Source organism: Equus przewalskii, chromosome 1 (genome assembly GCF_037783145.1).
Source record: "Equus przewalskii isolate Varuska chromosome 1, EquPr2, whole genome shotgun sequence".
NCBI lineage: Eukaryota > Metazoa > Chordata > Mammalia > Perissodactyla > Equidae > Equus > Equus przewalskii.
In genome coordinates, this window is record NC_091831.1 from 89,918,591 (window position 1) to 89,940,374 (window position 21,784).

At 48.5% G+C, this 21,784-nt stretch overlaps 1 long non-coding RNA gene across 1 annotated transcript; it reads left to right on the plus strand.

Annotated features, from left to right (window-relative positions):
• Positions 1 to 6,950: 6,950 nt before the first annotated feature.
• Positions 6,951 to 11,658, plus strand: LOC139082971 (uncharacterized). Its single transcript, XR_011539380.1, has 2 exons — positions 6,951 to 7,077; positions 10,797 to 11,658. It is a non-coding gene; the product is annotated as an uncharacterized lncRNA (long non-coding RNA).
• Positions 11,659 to 21,784: the final 10,126 nt, after the last annotated feature.

Here is a 21,784-nt window from a genome sequence, read left to right on the forward strand (position 1 = left end):
AATCTCCAACTATTACTGCATGGTTGTTTATTTCTCCCTCCAGATTTGTCAGCATTTGCACTCTGAAGCTGGGCGCATACAGATATACACACACACACACGATTGTTACATCCTCCTGATGAACCGACCTCTTTGTTATTATCTAATGACCTTCTTTATCTCTTGTTGTAGTTTTTGACTTAAAGTCTGTTTTCTGATATAGGCATAGCTGCCTTTCTCTCCATGTTTTTTATTTGCCTTTGGGCTTATGTATGTCCGCTTGTATTTTCTTATATATTCACTTTCTCTTAAATTGTTTTACACTTTTCTCTGTATTAAATGACTTAAAATTTATTTCAGTGTAGGGTTTGAGAGACAAAATCCAACTCTCCTCTCTCACCAAATATTTAGCCAATTTTTCCACTGCACTTTGTTAAATAATCTATTCACTCGTATATTAAATTGTTATATCTACTCATGATTATTTCTAAGCCTTTTATTTGATTCCATTGCTTTTATCAAGTCGATACAATATGCTTTTAGTATGTTTTATTATGTAAGAAAGCAAATTCCAACCTTTTTTTAACCCCTCCCGCCCCACCTGCTGATATTGGCTTTTTAAATGGGATTTTTCTTTCAGATAAACTTTCAAGGCTGTTTCTCTGCCTCCCCCCAACAAATCTTGAACAGGTATTTTGACTGGAAAAAAATATTGAATCCATAAATTAGTCATTCCTTATCTGGACTTCTTTATTTTTATTCCTACAATCTGGGATTTAAAATCTGTATTATGATTTTTAAGTTATTATTTTTGCACTGTATTTCTTTGTTTCAAGAATAATTTTTACATTTGTGTGTATGTAGTTTTTCTCTTTCTTAAAAATTCCTTGAGAATAGCAAGTAGACACTTTCTAAAGGTAATTCTGTTTCTTCTTGCAAATATTTTTCAAAATCATTCTCTTCCTTTGACCACTGTTTCATCTTTTCAATATATTGCAGAATATTTTCATCAGCGTCACGAGCTAATATTCATCTTTAAGTAGGTTTGCCCCCACTGAGGGGTTTCCTGGGATGCAGGATTTTCAGTTTTAAACCCGAATATTCCCAGGAAATGAGGATGAGTTGATCACCCATTAAGTGAAGAAAAGTTGGTCCCTGTAAGCTAGGTATGTCCCCGCTCCTGCCCCTATTAACACCTGCCACTGGATGAACTGGGTTCCAGCAGTCGCATACAATTTCTACCCACTAAAAAACTGATGAAAACATCCAGTGATACGTGGCTAAAATAGTTACTTTGCCTTTCACCCAGAGAGGATTTCTTTTAATTTCCTGTTTCAATGTTTTCCGGGTACTCACATGCACATCCTAAACTAATTCTGTCTCCTGCTCATTGCTGCCATGGGCCTTTGCACATGCTGTTCCCTGTCAGGGATGATCTTCTCTCAAATTAGTTCCTCACTCTCTTGCATCCCTTAGATCCTCTCAATTCTCACTTACTCAGAAAGGCCTTCACTGACGCTCCATCCAGCCTTGCGTCTCCTGCGCACCTGCTTAGTTGTCCTTTCACTACGCTTAGCATCTGTCCTCCCACCATCCTGCAGGCTCAACAAGGGCAAGACTTGCTCTGCTTTGTTCCCCTCTGCGTATCCAGTGCTTACGGCAGTGCCCAGCACAGGGTAGGCATTCAAATAATTTTTGCTGTAACAATGAGAGAATATATGCACCTGCAGTTTTCTCTACCTGTTGTGCCTGTTTTCGTCAGCTGCCTCTATTCTTTCTGAGCTATCATGATGGAAAGAAGGTTCTTTTTCCTACTCTTTTTGGTGCAAAATGGTAACTTTCAGATTGGGTCCAAGCTCAACAGGCTCATGAATTGTAGATGACACTGTTACAACATCTCAGTGGTATTTATGTTTAACTACTTCATTTCTAATATCACGTGGCTCCAGTTATAGTTAGGATGTTATTTCCTTTTGGTTTGTAGGTTCACACTTCAGGGCAGCAAGCATCCGGCAGCTCCTGCAGCCCCAGCTCGTTGCCCCACTGTCCCCGTGGCAGGGCTGTTTATTCCCTGTTCTGGGGTCTGGCCGTCTCCACGGTTCACTGTCAAAAGTTCACATAAAATGGAACACGCTGGGAAAATCTCACGCGAGGTGCCTGGGAAACAGATTAGAAACAAACACACGAAAACACACCCATTAAATTGGAAAATAATCAGTTTAGGCTGACTTTCAGACCTTTCTATCTGGCCAGTGGCAAAGAGGAGAAATCTTTGCAGTTAATCATTTGCCGTGCCCGGGAAGGAAAAAGGGCAGGCAGCTGTGTGTGAGGAATGCTCCCTGAGGAGCGCACTGGGTCTCACACAGCAAAACTGATCTTCGTAAAAAAAACCCGAGAAAGCTCGTTGTGGTCTCCACCGCTGACAGTCTCGGGAGCTGTTTCAAAGCAGAGCTGTTTGTTGAGACTTATTCCTAGAAAACAATTTTTTTTTTGTTTTCTTTTCAAGATGGGTGGAAGGGAGTTATGGGAACTTTGGAAGAAAGATGGAAAGTTATCTGAAACGAAGCAATTTGGCTTCCTTCCTCTGGGAAGAGATTTTTGTTCAAAAACGTTTACTGAAAAGGCATCAATATTAACGTGCATTTTCATAGAGCTGCGAGGTGCTCAGAGAGCATTTTTTCAGCTTTTGCTTTTTCAAACCTTGTAGGCTCTCTCTCCCAGCTTTTGATTTGGGAACAGGAGTTCTTGTTTACGTAGCACGGCCCTTTCATAATCCTCATGAGTTTCCCTAATGCAGAGACTGAAATGAGGAGAGGCTGGTAAACCCAAACCAGGTGTTTCCCTCCCAGAACCTCTCTCTTACGTGGTCAGCGGTGGCAGGCCCAGAACATCCTCCTAGGCACAAAAGTCACTCTGCTCTATGGTCTGAGGAAAGGAGTAACAAAGGGGTAATAAAGTTCCCTTCTCTTTATCTTCCTACCCCTCACTCCCCACCACGCCATAACACAGCATCATATTGCCCTTGGTCACCATCCAACATGGACTTGTCTGCTCTGCTGTTGGTGCACATTTGGGATTTTATTTTTATTTCATTTCTGTTTTCATATTTTGAACTTAAGATAGATGTATGTGTAGGAGACAGCACCATAGGTTTGGAGATGAAGCAGTTAAGTGTAGTTGGAGGAAAAACACACTTATAACTAGATACTAAAATACGATTTTTAAAAATGCACGCAAAGTTCACCAAAATGCCTTTATAAGAATGTTCATAGCAACAGTATTTATAACAGCACCAAGGTGGAAGATGGCCAAATGTCCATCAGTAGTAGAATGGATAGATATATTCGCAGAATGAAATAGATGCTACACTGTCACGGGAATAAATAAACTAAAACTAAGCCATATGCACCTTTATGGATGAAGCTTACAAAAATAGCGTCAAGCAAAAGAAGCCAGATACAGAAGAGCATTTACTCTTGATTCTGGTTGCGTGTAGCTCAGAAAGCGACCAGCCCTCTTCAGTGTTAGAGTTGGAGACGGTGGTCACCTTTGTGGGAGAAGACGGCTCCAGGAAGGAAGAGGAAGGTGGGGTCTGAAACGCTGGCCCTGCCTGTTTCCTGGGCTGGGTTCTGCCCCCGTGAGTGTGTTCAGTTTGTGGAAGTTCATGGAGCTGTACACCTACGATTTGTGATTCCTTTTTTCTGCAAGGATGTTATACTTTAATAAAAAGTTCAAAAAGTGATGTTCTCAGCTTAAAGAAAAAGGAAACATAGTATTTTTATAGCAGTCCCTTAGGGGGCACCCCTCAGCTCCTGACCTTGTTTCCCTGTCTCGGGCCCCCTCCCTCCTCCCTCCCCCCTCCCCCAACCTCCCCGGCTCTGTGTCCCCCGCATGAGCCCTTTTCTCCACTAAGCCCCAGAGAACAGTAACCCACAGCCTGGCGTTGCCGGAGTGGGCCTTCTCTCCGGACCCCAGACCAGCACCGCAGGGACCTCGGGCCTGGGTGCAGGCTCGGCTTTGGCATTCTACCTCTGGTTGCCTTTGAGGTCTCCGCAGGTGCCAGGTGAAGACGTCCCTGCTGCCTCCCCTCACACCTGCGCCCGCATCACCCGAGACAGACAGCAACTGTGTCATCTAAATCCACGTAAGTAGGAAGAAGCAAAAAGTTTTTCCCCTAAAGGCGACATAATGTGCAAATATCTCATCTTCCTGTATCTTCTCTCCCTCCTGCACGGTTCGCAGTGAAGTCTCCGGAGTCAGCTTGTCTGGTTCTGGAACTTTCTACGTGTGTGAGACGCTGGACACAGCGCTTAAGTCCTTGAGGCTCTGGGGCGTCAGGCGGGATGTCCCGCAAAGTATGGACGGCCAGCACCTGCTGAGCGCCTGGGTTTGGGCAGTGATGACGCCGCGACCTCGCCCAGCGGACCCAGCACCGCGGGGCCCAGCCCTCCGCCCGGAGCTGCCCGAGGAACCGGCCAGAGGAGAACAGTTTTTCCGGGAGGACGTCCCTGGGCAGACATCTTTGTAGGGAAGGGAGCGGCAGGTCCGTTCTCTCGCGCGGAGGGCGAGCTCCAGGAGCTGCTGTCCCCGTTACGTGCCTTTTCTGATACGTTTCAGCGCCTGCTTGTGAGCACACGGGGCAGGAATTTTGGGGGCGTCCAGAGCCTCCTGGACTCAGCGTTTCTTCCTCCAGGTGAGGCCTGGGGCCTTGGGTTCGGGGTGCCTCGCCAGCTGCTCCCTGCCCGGGTCCCAGCATCGAGCCGAGGCTCCGCCGGGGCAGCCGCTCCTCCCTCTGCGATGGATCGGGGACTCTAGGTACAGCCTCGCTCTTAAGGGGTGTCCAGAGGGATGCGGGTTGCTCTAACTCAGCCACGAGGGGCCGAGCGTTTCTTTTCTTTTCTTGTGAAAAAAAATCACACAAATTAAGATGCATCATTTTAACCACGTTCAAGTTTAGCATATTGATAACGCTGCGTGACCACCTGCACTACCTAGTTCCGGTCCGTGTTCGTCGCCCCAAAGGGAACCCCGCCCTCATCAGACGGTCATCCCCACGACCCCTTCTGTCTGCCCGGCAGCCGCGGGTCTGCTGAAGCCTTTTTATGGCACCTAGAACAGGGTTTCAATGGGAAAGCATCTTGTCACCTCCATCCAGTTTTTTGGGTCTTCAGTCTTAGGAGCTTGAGTGTCCCGACGTGGGTCGTTGCTGGATTGCCGAGAAGCCCTGAATGCGAATCAAGAGGGTTTCTCAGGATTTCAGCCGGAGGTGTAGCCGGAAGTTTCGGATGGGCCCAGGCCGCCCCAGGCCCTGCTCACCTTGTTCCTTCTCCGCTCCGCTTCAGGAGGGCCCGGCCAGAGGAGCACGGGGGACCCTGGACGATTCCAGAAACGCCCGCGTCCTGAAGGACCTGGCAGAGCCAGGCCTCCCAGGGCCTCCGCCCGCCGGACGTCTGCGGGGGGCCCTGTCCAGGCTCCCGGGAGCCCCCTGTGCAGGGGGCTTGGTGGCCCCACAGGACGCGCTCCTGCCCTTGTCCGGGGACCCATGCACATCACCTTATGTGGCGAGAGGCGTCGTGACATTGAAGGTAGTGAGAGGAGGCGTTCATCCCGGGCCCTAAACACCATCCCACGTGCCCCGCAGGGTGTCCCGCCGTCTGCGAGGGAAGTAGTCGCAGAGAAAGACACACAGAGACACCCCCGAGGAGGCAGCCGGAGGCGGAACTGGAGGGATGTGCTCGCAGACCGCGTGCTGCCGACGCCCCAGGAGCCGGAGGAGGCGAGGACGAGACCCCCGGGCCTCCGAAGGGTGTGGCCGAGCCGACGCCTGGGTGTCAAACGTCTGCCCCAGAACTGCGAGGACGAGCGGGGGTCCCAGTTTGCGCGGTTGATCCGCAGCCCCGAGACGGGGGAGCATCTGCTCAGCAGTTCGGGGCGGACCCCGGCCGCCGCCTTCGTCAGTCTCCTGTCACCGCTGTGACGAACTGCCGCGGATTCGGCGGCTCAGAGCAACACACGTTTTTCATCTGACGGGTCTGGAAGTCAGGTTTGACGTGAGTCGCATGGGCTAAAATCGAGGCGTCGGCAGGGCTGAAATCCATTGCTTGTCTTCTCCATCTTCCACAGCCACCTGCCTCCAGGGGCCCGCCCTGCGTCACGCTGACCTCCGCCTCTGTGGTCACGTCTCCTTCTCTGGTTCCCACCCTCCCGTGTCCCCCTCTTAGAGGACCGTTGCAGTTACATTAGGTGCCCTGGTGGAGAAACCAGGATAAGCGCCCCATTTTAAGACCCCTGACTGAGTCTGCAGTGGCTCCTTCCCCATGAAAGGGGACACATTCGCAGCTCTGAGGGGGAGGGCGGGGTCAGCTTTGGGGGCCTGATCCGTGCAGATCTCCAGCCTCTGTGGTCTGTGAAGACACATTACGGGGGCTGGAATAAACAGGAGCAAGCCCAGCTCAGCCTCTGCCCCGGGCCCATTAGGTGACACCGTGCTGGGCACTTAAGAAGCTTCTCACCCCTTGGTCGATGAGACAGCCTCATTGTGAGGGAACCCCGGGGCACCTGCCAGCCTTCTGGGTCTTGGCACCATCGCCCATTCACCGATTTTGGAACTTGCCTGGAAGCTGGGCTCAGGCTGCCAACGTGCACGTGAACAAGACAAACCGCCACTTACCTCCTTCAAAACCCAGATCCAGACACCTGTACCACCCCAGTCCCCTGCCCTGCTGTTTCCTGGCTTTGGTCAAACGTGTGCGTTTACGACCACAAGCTCCTGAAGCAAGAGTCACGTGCTTCCTCTGATTCCTCTCCTCTCTCTGCTGCTGCTTGTGAACTGGATGTTGCTGTGCTGACCCTCCACTCTCCCCTCCATCTCTGCTCTCCTCTGAGCTACATTCTCCAGGAGATGTTCGCTGTCCCCATCCAAGAGTGATATTTCCCCTGAACTTTCTCTGTCACCCTTTGCACGAGCGATGCTTTCATTTTCGTATTCTCACTGCTTGCATCTGTAGCTCTCCTTGGCTGTCAGTCCTGTGGGGTGGGAGCCGCTCCGTGTCCGTCTTTGCGATGCTCCCGGAGACAACCACAGGGCAGCTCATAAAGGTCAGTGAATGTTTATGGAGTCACTTAATGCCTCTGAGACCACTTCCTCACTTGGAAATCGTGGGAGGGATGTGATAACAGATGCAGATAGCAGAGACGTTGGGAGGGCCTGCTGAGTGAAAAAAGATGTACTCCAGGAAGCCAGAGATGTGTTAGGAAGGAAGGTGGCAGCTTGGCTATTTTATATACCTTTTTGCTTATGCAACTGTTTGCACTGCCCCTGAGCCGTAAGCCTGGAAGGCTCCCCAGGGGTGAGATGGTGGCATGACCTGGGAAGAGGGAAACGGTGGCCAGGACATGCCGGGCCTGGGCAGGGCTTTGTCTTCCAGGCCTTTCTGCACAGGAGCTGCCAGCTCGTGTCTCTGTTCCTTTATTACTCAGCTGGGAAATTAGACTTTAGATAATTAACTTCATATAATAAACCTGTTGGACAAAGGGTCGTGTGAGCAAACTGGGGCTGCTGTTTCTAGCCTGGCATGTTCAGAAAACCTCTCTTGCTGGCCAACTTGGCAGGGGCTTCTGGAACAGAAGTCACAAATAAAACTTCTGTGGGTCTGGCGTTGCCAGTTGACTCCTGTGCTGGCTGGTTCTCTGTGGGAGGAGGTCTGTCCCCAGAGGCAGGAGATCTGGTCAGTGTTCTGGCAGCAGCAACACCCCGGGCAGGACTGAGATGCCAGAGAGGGGTGTCTACACAGCAGACCTGGGCCAGCATCTCTGCGCTCCTCCTCACATCACTCTTGCTGGAGCCCAAGATGGCCCGCAGATGACTGCCACCTCCCACTGTGGAGTCACCGTCAGGACCAAGAGCACCCACTTCCAATAGTCAAAGGGACGGGTTCACATGGCCCCCAAGGCAGGCAGAGTGACGGCCCCTGACGTTGGCTGCATTCTAATTCCTGGGACCCGTGAATATGTTCCCTTATGTGGCAAACAGGACTTTGCAGATATGACTAAGGTTACAAATCTTGAGATAGGGAGATTAACCTGGATTATCTGGGAGAGGCCAAACCACAGGGGTGCTTGTAAGCGACCCAGGGACACAGTGGAGTCTGAGAAGACGTGACGGCGGGAGCAGAGGGCACATTGATGCAGGTCACGAGCCCAGAGCTGGGGCAGCCGCTAGAAGCTGGAAAAGCAAGAGGGCACGTAGTCCCCTGGATCTCCCACAAGGAACGCGTTCCTGCCGACGCCGTGGTTCCGGAGCAGTGAGAGCCCTTGTGGGCCTCCGACGTCCAGAACCGCAATGTGATGGATTTGTCTTGAGCCACTGAGTTTGTGGTGCTTTGTTACAGCAGCGATGAGAAACCAATGCAGCTGGCTCGGCACGATGCTTCCTTCTGCCAGCAGGAGCGCCCACGGCCACTGGCCCGAGGCGAGAGGCAGTGATGTCCGCTGACTGGGGAGTCGTGGCCACAGCACTGGTTTCCTGTTGCTGCTGTGCATTCTTGGGAGGAGACGTTGCCCTTTGAAAACCCCAAGACATAGGGAAGGAATCTGCAGCAACTCTACTGCCAAGAGCCGCATGGATCCCCAACCCGGGAGGTCGTGTTGCTTCCCCGTGCGCCAGGCTTCCTTTCTTCTCTGCTCCCTCCAGCCCCCTGGGATGCCTGTCTGGTTCGGCTCGGTCTGCATCGTGCGCAGGTGCTGTCTGCTCCAGCACCCACTCCGTCCTGCACCATGTCTTGAACGCTTCCCTTAGTTGTGTCCACTCCCCTCTCACTTCCGCTGGGCTCTGGCTCTCCCTGGGCAGCTCAGATGGAGATCTTTTTTCCCAATGCTGCCTGGGTTCTAGAGCGAAGGGGTGGAGCTGGCTCTTGCTGGCTCTCCAGGCCCACTGTGGGGCCGCTGATCCGACACACTATTGTCCTGTGTTCTAGTTCTTGACATTCACTTCCACGTCCACGTCTTCGTTCCATCCCTTGCCACTTTCTGGCATCAACTTGTTTCTGCTTTGACAGCAGCCCCTGGGACGTAGACATTCTCCCTCCCGTCAGGCGAGTCTGTGGGCTTCCTGCTGGAGCCCTGCCTGCACGGCCAGTTCCCTTGCCTCCTGTGCTCCCCACTCCTTGTCGAGTCCAGACAACCATCTGCTTGTTTTCTCTACTTTACAGCTATGCCACCATTCGTTTTTCCCCGCTACCTTCTACACCTGCCCCAGGATGAGCTACAAGGGCGGGTGTATCAGGCAAGCCCCGTCCAAAGAAAATCACATCCGTTATTTGAACAGAGAAAATTTAATATAAAGCGTTGCTCATGAGTTATTAAAGAACTGAAAAGGCCAAAAGATAATGCTTGTGCATTCAGAGGTAGCAGCTGTAGGAAGCAACTGCCATCCCTAAGGCTGGGGGACGGAGGGAAGAAGCTGAAATTCTCTGAGTTGAAGCTCAGATTTCTGGGATGAGGGCACTGCTGGCTTGGGCCGGTGTCTCTGAACTTGGAGATGGGGCCATGGTGCTGGGTCCCAGACTTCTGAGTTGGGGACACCGGCCGTTGGCTCTGGTATCAGTGAGGGTGTGAAATGAGGCTGGTTCTGCAAGCAGGTGTAGCACAAACTGCCCCCTGGATGCAGTTCCTTCTCCTGGAACAAACTGTGGCTGCTGGGGCCCCACCGTCAAGAGCAGGAGTTAATTCGTACTTCCTCTCCCTGAGGGTTGTCAGATTCAGAAAATAAAAATACAGCCTGACGGGTTAAATTTAAATTCCAGATCGACAATGCATCATTTTTGAGTATATCTCATGCAATATTTGGGACATCCCTCACTAAATATTACCTGTTGCTTAACTGAAATTCAAAGATATTTGGGTGTCCTGTATTTTATTTGTCGGCTCTACCCTATCCTCCCGCCTCCTGGTCTCCCTCCGGCACCCCAGTTTCCAGACCTAACAGGAAGCAGTGGGCAGAGCAGAAATGAGGTTTGCACAGTCGTCACTCCAGCCTCAGGGAGACGAGGACAGAGGGATGGGTGGAGCCGAGACGTGAGAATTAAGTTGGCACAGTGAGTTATTGTCACCTCAGCCCCCAGCCTACAAAGTCCTCAGATCCGTCTTCGATTGCTTACAGCCAGGGGAAAACGGATGCTGTCACGGGCGGCTAACTTTCTGGAAAATTCTGAAGATTCCAAAAATCTGAAACTACCAGTCCACGGGGGAGAGTCAAAGACAAAGGGCACACAGCCTCTCTCCGAGCCCCTGTGCAATGGCATCGAAGGCTCTGCTTTTATTTTCTATCCTGAGAAAGATACGACTTTTTTTTTTCTACTCTATCCCAGAATGAGTAACATTCTATGAACAAACAGAGCCGTAACTTAGGTGGCTGGTTTCGCACGTTTAGGCGGACTTTCCCAAGATGTTGCCAGTGTGCCTTTTGTTTTCCAAAATGGAAATAGCTTCGATGTTTCTGATTATGAAAGTAATACATGTTTATTGTAGAAAGTTCGGGGGAAAATGCAGAATAAAATTATAATTGCGAAAATGCATCACCCAGAGAAAGTCACAATTTAAAGTTTGGGATGTAGTTTTCACACATTTTACTAAGCGCACACACGTAGCGTGTACACGCGCACACACGCGCTCATACTCCAATTTTGTTGTGATTTTGTTAAAAAACATAGCGTATTGCTCATGCTATCGAAGTTTTATTGCAGCAATAAATTAACTCTGGGTTCTCGGTGGTTTAATAAAATGAAGATTTGTTTCTAGTTTATGCTTTTCCAGCACAGGTTGGCGGGGTCTCCGCTCTCTCAGTCAGTCAGTGAGCCAAGCTAACAGACCGCTGTCCTGTGACCACAGCGTCGGGCCCGTGGCCGTCCTGGCTGTGGTGGAGGGAAGAGAGCCGGGGGACAGGCGTTCTTTCTCCCGCACGTTGGTCTCCTCTCTCCTCAGCATCTTTAGACTCGGGAAGCAGTGGTCACGACAAGCCCAGAACTGGATATTAGGGGTCTCTGTTAATACCGTCAACAGAAAGTGGTGTTTTATTTTAAATGTTCTGTTTCCTTTTGTCTAACGAGAAAACATTTTTCCATGTGTTTATTAGACTTTTGAAAAAATTATTTTGTGAATTACATCATTTCCCCTTATCCTCTTGGAATGATTGTCTTTTTGCTTATTAAGTAAAAAGAGCACCTTATAAATTAAGCACAGCAATCCGTCCTGAAATGTATTACAAATATTTCCCCATTGTTTTATTTCTCTCATAACATTTTACGAGATTTTTAATTGTAAAGAAAATGTTGATTTCCAAGTTAGATTTATTATTTTTTCATTGTGTGTATCTTGGTGGCGTGATTATCCCAAGATAAGAAGAAAATTACCTATATTTGCTGATCATTGTTTTCATTTAAAACTTAAACATTTAAGCAATCTTTAAATTATATTTTGATGTAACAGAAGATATAGAGAAATAAATGTATTTTTTAAATAGAATCAGGTAGAAATATGCCCTTATATTTTCCATTTATTAAATAATCTTTTCCTCTACCCCTAATTTGAAATGCGACTTTTATCGTTCACTGGATGTTTTTATATATTCTGGGTGAAACATTTTGGTTATCATGTTAATAAATATGTTTTATACTACCAGCACCACACTGTTGCTTTTATATTACAATGTGGCTTAAAATTGAAAAGAGGAAATTTCTCTTTTTCACTCTTCCTTTTCAAGAATTTCTTGATTATTCTCATGCATTTATTCTTTCCGATCAACAATTCTTAAAAGCTTTGGTTTTGGGATCCGATCATACTTTTAGACATTACTGAAGACTTCAAAGAAATTTTCCTTGTGTGTTATATCTATTTATACTTACCTATTAAATTAAAACTGAGCAATATTGAAAATATTTATTTACTAAATTATTTAAAAACAAATACAATGTACCATTACATGTCACCATAAATAATATAATTTTTATAAAACATAGCTACATTTTCCAAAACAAAATACTAGTAATGAGAGGGGTGTTGTTTTACATTTTTGCAAACCTCTTTAGTGTCTATCTTATTGGAAGATGCTTGATTTTTACTTCTGATTCAGCATTCATCTGTTGCCAGGCATTGTCTTGGTTAAGGCATATGAAGAAAATCTGACTGCACACAGATGGGAAGCTGGAAAAGGCAGGAGTATTTTAATAGCTTTTTCAGGCCATTGTGGATATTCTTCTTTGATGCTACACCCCACTGAACAAGAGGTAATTTCTTAAAGGTTGTTTGATACGTGGAATTTGAAATCACATCAGTGAACTTTTTGTACTCTGTTCCATTAAAACCACTGGTGCATCTTTCTCTTGGAATGAATCTTTTATCCATGCTTTTGTAATGTCATGCGTTGGTAATTTGGAAAACACTGATTCATCGAGTTAGGCAGATCTGCCAAAGGTGGACATACTTCATTACACAAAATCAAAGAATCGTGGTCATTAATATCATCACAGATCTTATCAGGAAGTGGCGTCACCGGGGTTTCTCCGCTGGCTTTTTATCAGCAGACGTTTGGCAACGCCAGCCGGACCAGCCTTTGCCAGTCTTTCCATGACCACGTGCCCTTCTCCACCAGCACAGCGTGATAACCTACCCTGAGAGAGACCTCATCGGTTTTATCACTTTCACTTTGAGAAGCTGCAAAACACAACTTTTACCCCACAGCTAGAAGGACATGCAACTAAGATATACAACTGTGTACGGGGGGGTTTGGGGAGATAAAACAGAAAACAACAACAAACAAAAAAACCCCCACAACTTTTGGCTTTCAAAATGCTCCTCATGCCGACATCTAAATATCCAAGTCCTTTTTCTGTAAACTGAATTATTGATCTCAAAATGATGTGGCAACTGAACAGGCGCCATGATACTATTTGAAAATATTTTGTTGCGTAAGACACAATACGGTAAATTATTAACATCTAAAAAACCAAGGGAACAAGACTATTTGTCATACTTTCGTTTCTCATTTACAGTTTTCCCCAGTTTTTTGGCACAGATTCCTCCTTTTCATGAGTCAGCGAGTTCTCTGGTTCCGTCTTCCTTCAGTCTCTTTAGACGTGGTTGATACTCCTGTCGCTTGAGACAGTTGGTCTTCTTGTCTTCTTTAAGCCAGTAACCATCCATAAATATAAGAAAAATAAGTTATAAGTAATTTTATTTTATTTTTGAACAAAATATTAAATCCTGAAATAAATTTTAGGTAAAATTTAACAATTAGGAAAAACAAAAAAAAAATCAGATATTATTGCAAAATCTGACAACAAGTTGCATTGTTTCTTGTTGGTTTCTGCGTAGGTACAAGAAAAACTTTGAGATTTTAAAGTAATAATTTATAGGACGGTAGATGTTGCTATAGAGATTATCGCAGGAAATAGTAAGACCAGAGCAGAACACAGTCAAAGTACAGAGGACAACCTGAATTAATCCTTAAAAATGTCCATATTTATTCTTTAAATTTACTATTTTTGCACATTCTAAAAAAACACAAGAACACATTCCATCAGCCATCAAAATGATGATGTCGTCACGTGTCTTATTGTCTGTGGAAAACTCCACTTTACACTAGTGAACATGGAAAACGGTACCTTACTATTATTAAGAAAATAATTTTGACTTCGGAGCCCTCCTGAGTGTTGGGAATACCCAGGGTCTCAGGTCACATTTTAATAACCACTCTTCCAGATGATCTTTAGAATTTTTTTTAATCAAACTCCAAAATTAATTCCATTGAGTGGTTGGCTGGAATGGACTTAATTGTGCCGGTTTATTTGCAAGGAATTGATATATTAAATTTCTTTTATGTCCTTCAGCAAAATTTCATAATTTTTTTATAGGATACATTCTCGTGTTTCATTAAGTGTCTTACCAGGTATTTTATATTTTTGTTGTATCCCAAGACGCTTCTATTCTCTTATTTTTTTAAAATAAATTCTCTTTAAGTGAGCTCATCCACTCCTACAGCCTCGATTTTTTAAAAAAAACATTTGGATGACTTTGCAATCTGTACTTGTGTACCCGATCGTTTCCTGAGCTTTCCACACACACATCCAACTCTCTGTTTGATTGTGCTATTATGACAAAGAATTTAAAGATTACAGAAGGGAACGCGTCCATCTCAGGTAACTGGAAGACTTCCTTTGGCAAAAATCCACTGGTTTTCACAACGGCTTGATCACCACTCAGTGTCCCACCACAGGCTCCCCACGGGCTGCGGGATAAAGTCATGCTCCGCACCGCGGCCCCCGAGACCCCGAGCGGCCAGCACCTCTGCAGCCTCACCCCACAACTAACGCCCGGGCGCGTCAACCCGCTAGGATCCTGCGACCACGTCAGTCCGTCTTTCGAGTTCTTTCTCTTCAGCTCAGACACTCTCCACTCTTCAGATCTTTCTTCGATGCCCCAAGCCCCAGGCAGAGTGGGTCGTCACTGTTTTGAGGCACACTTTGCACAGCCCCCCCATCATAACACATATTTCGTTGCATTGCACTTGGTTTACGAGTCAGTCCACTTCTCTAGGTGCCAGTTCTTTGGGGCTATGTTCCATGTCCTGTTTCTCTCACTACTCCTAGGACCTGGGACATGGCAGACCTTAATCGTTGAAGGGGTTGTTGAATTGAATGATGAATGAATGAATGAATGAATGAATGAATAGCACAGCGATGCAGCTGATGACTACTTCTGGGTAGTCGAGTCACAGTGGGCGCCCCCATCCTCGGCCTGGGCTGCCACAAAAGCCGCCACTGAAGCAGCCTCTCCACGTTGTCAGGGCGAGAGCCCAAGCAACCAGATTTTAACAACCGAGGCCTCTCTCTGTGTAGCATCCGTGTGTCCCGGTAATGAGCTCCCCGTGCACCATTCGCCCTCTGATTGGAGGACGGCCGCAGGCTGAGGGCCTGGACTTGCACTCAGGGGCCTGCAGTATTGCTGCCAGAAGTGGGGGCCACTAGGGAGCCATCTATGCATTAATCGCCCTCAACATGGGCAACCCGTCACGGAGCCCCTCACTGGCTTTCCCACAGCATCAAGTTGCTGCCTGTCATGTTCCAATTGGAAACCCAAATATCTCCTCTTGGGAAGAAAACATACAGCCTGGAGGTCAAGGACCTGGGTCCTGAGGTCACCGAGCTCCGGATTTGAGTCCTGGCTCTGCCACTTAACAGCCATGAGACGTTTAGCTTCCTAGTCTGTAAAGTGGGGATACACATGATGCTTACCTCATTGGGTTATTGTGAGGATTAAATGAGTTACTTTGGCCTGGTGCCAGCGCATAAATACTCAGTGGGAGGTTGGTCTTATCAACAAGGGGAGCAGACAGCCCAGTGGGTCAGGGAGGGGCCGGCCGGCTGATCTGACCCCTTCCCTTTATCGGCTTCTAACACACCCGGTAAAAGTACTCCAGGTGTGGAATCCTGTTTGGGGAAAAGAAGAGTGGAAAAGGATGGAGTCATCATAGTGGTAGAAACTGTAAGTGCAGGCGTGCAGCGTGGGGGCAGAATTCAGAGCTTCCACAGAGGATATATGGGATTCGCATCCTGCTGCCCTGAGCCCCGCGAAGGTGGGTGCTGTCTGCCTGTCCTGCAGCGGGGGGCCCTCTCAGTGTGTCAGACAGGACACTAAGGGAGGAGGGAGATCCTCCTCTCTCTGCCCTCCCTAGACAGAGAAAGTTTAATTCCTCTTTTATGTATACGTTTTATTGTCATATAACGCACACTGGGAAACGTGCACAAGTCATAAGGGTACAGCTTTATGAATTTTCACAATGTGAAAATCATGCGAAAGAACATTACCAGCTGCCCCAAAGCACGCCCCCCTCCAGTCACCTCCCCGTTATTACCTTCTTCCAAACTTACCGCTCTCTCGTCTAATCCGTCTTTTTTTAAACTTAGAGCTGAGTGTCGAAGTTGGCACTGAGTATGAAGGATGCTCAGGTAAAGGGTGTGGACAGAGGGGAGAGGAGAGGGGTGGACAGCACAGGAGTTCAGCTCAGTGCTGCCCTGGGAAGCACCTCTGTCTACACCGCGTGCTGCCAGTGTAGGCTGCTACACACCCTTTCATGCCCCAGCTCTGAGAGCATCTCCTTTCCTGCTCCTGCACACGGATCTGTCCTGGTTCCCCCTCTTTTGCAGGCTTCTCTTCTCCCCTCTCTCCTGGACGACGACAATGCTCTCAGTCCTTCTCTACAACATCTGCGGGGTCCTCTCGTCCCTAAGAACTGGAGCCAGAAGGTAACTGGTTTACATCCTGGGGGTTCACCACTGCCCCGTGTGGCTCCAGGAGGAGGACATACTCTCTTAGACACATTGCTGCTTTCAGGGGCTTGTAACCCAAATGCGGAGAGAACACAGAGATGTGAAAATTAAACAGCAATATGGTGCAAATCAACGCGTATTAACATGTACAGATAAAGGCTGATAAAGAGAAGCACGGCACGTTGACAACAAAAACAGCACAGAAAAGTGTGTCCCATCTTCTCACTGATCCATAACATGAAAACAAGAGCAACCATTTTTACATGTCTCTGAGCTGAGGAAAGACAAAAATCTTAAGATCAAAAGGACTCACTTTATTCCTGGCAAAAAGCACAAAAACTACAGCAAAATCTACACCTAGGAGCAAGGCTGTGCAATGTGAGAATACTACATATGCAGAAATGATCCAGAAAGTTTCAGGAGTCAACATGGCTGACTTGCAAAGACAGGAAGAAAGTGGGTCGTATTTTCCACCAATGAAAATGGAGAAATGAAATGCGAGAAGGTGACGGAACTCAGTTCTCAATGTTCTGAGGAAAATCTGTTTTAAACTTCAGTTTTTATACCAAGCCAAACTATCGAGCAAGAGAGAAGGTGAAATCAAGGCAATGTTAGATATTCGAAGAGTTGGGAGTTTTACCATTTCTGAGGAAATTATTTAGGAAAATGAGTAAAACCAAAGAAGAGGATGATGTGAAACACAGGGAATAATGCAGACTAATCCAGGAACTCAAAGGAAAGAGACCTCAGGACAGCAGCTGTATGGCAGGCCTAGGAAGGGGTTTTTTCAATTCGGAATTAAATGGGCTCCAAGAAAATGCCCCCCAAAAGGAGAATACAGGAGTTCAACCAAGAGAGAGAGCAAATAAATACTGCGAAAAACACAGATGTCTTTTCGCAGCAAGGAAAACAAAATCTATCATCAGGAAAAGCAAACAAAATGAAATTTATCAGAACTTCATGGTCCCAGGGCAAAGCACTGCTGTCAGGCCACCTGGAAAGGATGGCCCGAGTCTCGCCTCTCACTGAGCGCAGCTCTGATGCAAACAGCCACTGTTTCCTCCTGGAAAACTGGGATTGCTCTTCTCCGGGGCCTCTGCTGTTGCCCTTGCTCATCACGGCTTAACACAGCGGCATGTTGACCATCCACACAGAGAGGAGGTGCTGTCGCTCCTGTGCTCAACACACACCGATGGCTCCCCTCTGAATCAGAGTCGGAGCTGGTTGTTTATGAGGCCCACATGCTCCGGCCTCTCACCGGCTCCCTGCCGTCCTCTCTGACTTCTCTCCTGCCGTTTACGCTGCTCTGGCTAGAATGGCCGTCCTGCTGCTCCTACTCCAGGTACTCCGTCCTGCTTCAGGGCCCCAATGCCTCTGGCTCTGCCCCTCTAACTGCACGGCACACCACCCCCTTCCAGAAGGTCTTGGCTCAGGCGTCTCCTTCTCAGCGAAAGCTTCCTCCACCGCTCTAACTAGAATAATGATACCCTGCCCGCAGTCCCGTCCTCCTTAATTTCTCTATTGCTCTTACCCATTTAACATGCACCGTTTCCTGTGCACCCACGCGCGCAGCACGAATGGATAAATGGATGAGTGCATTTTGCAAATCTAGCATTACTCTAGTACCAATCCTGACAAGGAAATCACACACACACAGATTTACGCACACAACTAGAGTCCATCTTACTGGTGAATGTTGCTTTCTAATAATTAACTTGGGGAATGTTTAAGACTAATGAGAAGGAAGCTATAAAACTCTGTGGAGGGGCAGCCCCATGGCTGAGTGATTAAGTTTGTGCGCTCTGCTTCAGTGGCCGGGGGTCCACCATTTTGGATCCTGGGTGCAGACCCACGCACTGCTCATCAAGCCATGCTGTGGCAGCATCCCACATAGAAGAACTAGAGTGACCTACAACTAAGGTATACAACCAGGCACTGGGGCTTTGGGGAGAAGAAGAAAAAGAAGAGGAAGACTGGCAACAGATGATTGCTCAGGGTCAATCTTCCTCATCCAAATAAATTTAAAAGAAAAACCCTCTGCAGAAGGAGATCAGTAATGGCCAATAAACTTAAGAAAACAGCAATTCCCTTGCTAGTAATAAAAAAAAGCTAAGAATAATTGTTTACGAAAGTAGAAATGAAAAACAATCCTAATACCCAGAGTCGATAAGTTTGTGGGGAAATAGACAGGCACATGCTCTTCTAGTAGAGATAGGAAGGAGGGGAGCAGACACCTTGGATGGAGAAGATCAAAAATCACGTGTCCACAGGAAAGACCGACGACCGGGATAGGTCTCTAAAGACGCCACAAGTTCCTCCCAAGCCTTTGTGTGTGACTGGAGGCTCCTCCCGTTCAGAGGTGGAGTCTGTCTCCCCCCTGGAAGATGGGCTTGGCCGTGTGACAAGCTTCAGCCAATGGGATGTTAGTCACTATGACACAAGCAAAGACTTAGAAAGAGCTCGTGTGCTGGGCTGGCCCCCTCGATGCCACCGCCGTTTGAAGAAGCCCGAGTTGGCTGCTCCATCTGGAGACACCAGGGCGTGACTTTTGGTGGCCTGACTGACCACCAGACGGGTGAGGGAGTTCCCTTGCCACCATCCGTTCCTGGCCAACCTGCCAGCAGCCTGCAGCCACGTGAGTCAGCCCAGGGCATGAGGAGAAGCATCATCCCACCCAGTCCCGACCAGAGGGCAGATCCACTGACCGGTGAGCCAATAAATGGTGGTTTAGAGCCATTAAGTTTGGGTGGTTTCATACACAGCAGATTACCGACTCTGATTGTTCATTTTACGTGTCGACTTAGTGAGGTTTCGGTGCCCAGGTGTTTGGCGGAGTACCAGTCTGGGCGTCACCATGAAGGCATTTTTTAGGCGTGATTGTCACCGAGTTCAGCATATTTTGAGTAGAGCAGGTGACCCTCCCTGTGGATAGTCCTCACCTAATCAGTTGAAAGCCTTTAGAGAGAAGATGTGGGTCCCCAAGAGGAAGGAACTCTGCTCCAGGTGCTGTTTGGACTCAAGACATAACGTCGACTCTTGCGGGAATTTCCAGCCTGCCCTGTACATTTCAGACTTGCCAGCCCTGCAACTGCATGAGCTAATTCCTTAAAATAAACACCCCCCCTTCTCCTTCTCGATCCGTATAGATAGATAGACGTACATTGATACATTTCCCATTGGCTCTGCTTCTCTGGGGAACACTAATACATCCATACAGAATTAGCATAGAACGAGCTAGGAAAGTAGACGTGGAATTCTTATTCCCTGGTGATAAGGAACAAAAAGGACCCTCCCCAGCTATAAGAGAGCTGATGAAAGGGGAGGGGCCTTGTCTGTTCCCGGGAGGGAAGAGGGTACCCGACTGTCTTTCTAAATCTGTGATCCAGGCCTGGCTGGAGGGGCTGGGCTTTGCTCTTTTGGTCAAAGCCACAGTTAAAACTCTCTAGTTACTTGCTGCTCAAAGTGTGGTCCACACCCGGCAGCATCGGCTTGTTGGAAATGCAGACTCTCAGGCTGCGCCCAGATTTATGACTCAGAATCTCTGTTAACGGGAAAGTTTGAGAAGCACAGCGTCAGTAGATATCCACTACTAAAGCTCACGCTGAGGTCTCCAGCCCCCTGGGGTGGGCGAGAGAGGAGTGGGAAACCCCAGGCACGCCCACCCGCAAGCCTGGCCGCCATACTTCTTCTCAAGAGATTTTCCGTGGTTCTTCCCCATTTCCTCAAGCTCTCGCTCCTGTGATGCAGTCGCTCTCGTGATGTCCTGCTCTCCTCTCTCTTCTCAGCTCCCTGCATCCAGGTCTTTCCCTTTCAGCCGTAAACAGGCTCTTGCACGTTCCCCCATCTCGAAAAGGGCCTTCACTCTCCCCAAAGGCCATTCTGGTCGTCATCCCACCCAGCTGCCTAATCCTGTGAACGTGCAGCCCGGGATTTCCCCCGTCACCTCTTCCTCTCGGAGTCCCTCTGTGCTCTGCTGCTGATCCAGCGGTCACTCCTGGACTTGGATTGTTTCAAGGCCAGCAATGGTGCTCCATTTGTCAGGAGCAATGGGATTCTCTGTGTTCAAATTCCCTTTAGCTTCTTGCAGCTTTCAGCTCTACTAGCTGGCCATTACAGTCTCCGGGTTAGGAGGTGGCTTCAGCGGGCAGGCCACACAGAGCCCACAGATAGTTAAACAAATAGACGGGGTGGGGGGACAGGGAGAGTTAAGTAAGAAGAGGGACCATGTTGGGGCCAGCCCTGTGGTGCAGCAGTTAAGTTCACACGTTCTGCTTCAGCAGCCTGGGGTTTGCAGGTTCCGATCCTGGGTGTGGACATGGCACCACTTGTCAAGCCATGCCGTGGCAGGCATCCCACATATAAAATAGAGGAAGATGGGCACGGATGTTAGCTCAGGGCCAGTCTTCCTCAGCAAAAAACAGGAGGATTGGCGGCAGATGTTAGCTCAGGGCTAATCTTCCTCCAAAAAAAAAAAGGGACCGTGTGGGAGGGGCCATCTAGTCACATGGGGACTAGGAAAGCTCTACAGACCATATTTAGAGTAGGAAATTTGGGAAGGGGCACAAAGAATTCAGGTTTGGGGGTCTATGTTCGGGGGTTGAGGTCAGGAACCAAATTGGTGGAAGTTAACCAGAATTTGGGCAACAGCTGTGGAAGAGCTTTAAATGGGACACTTAGGCCACAGAGTCCCTGGGATTTTAGGACCCAAATTCCCAACACATCTCTTTGCTCTCTCCCTCTGTCCTCCTTGGATAGAGGTTGATGCCTAATGATGCCCCGTGCTGGTCTGTGCAAGGTTGGCTCCTCAGCCCAGCACTGGCCCCACCGCCCGGCCTGCCAGAATCCACACCACGTCCAGAAGACCCAGCGCCAACGTTGGGTATGGGTTCTGTCTAACGTCTACGAAGCTCCCGGACTCTTGGAGGTGCGTACCCAGCAGGGTTTGGGGTTGAGCTGTGTTCTGTGCCTTGAGAGGGGACGCCTAACGCTTGGCAGCTTCTTCAGCAGCATCTGCACAGAGCCTGGGGGGCACCTGCTGTCCCAGGCATGATGGCAGCCGTGGAGATGCCACACTCGATCGTCCTCTGTGCTGGTGTCCTGTGGCTGCTGGAGCAAATGGACACACATTTAGTGCCTTAAAACAACACAAATTTATTGCCTTATGGTTCTGGATGTGGGAAGTCTAAAGAGCCTGTGCAGGGCTGGGCTTCTGCTGGAGGCCTCAGAGGAGAACCCGTTTCCCCCGCATTTCCAGTGTCTGGAGGCCACCTGCCGTCCTTGGCTCACCGCGCCTTCTCCCATCATCACAGCAGCCTCAACAGACCGTCTTTAAATCTCTTTCTCTCTCTGTCTGACCTCTGCCTCCGTCATCTCATCTTCTTTGACTCTGACGCCCCTGCCCTCCTCTTATAAGGACCCTTGTGATTACATTGGGCCCATTTGCGTAATCGGGGTAATCTCCCAACTCAACATTCGTAACTCAG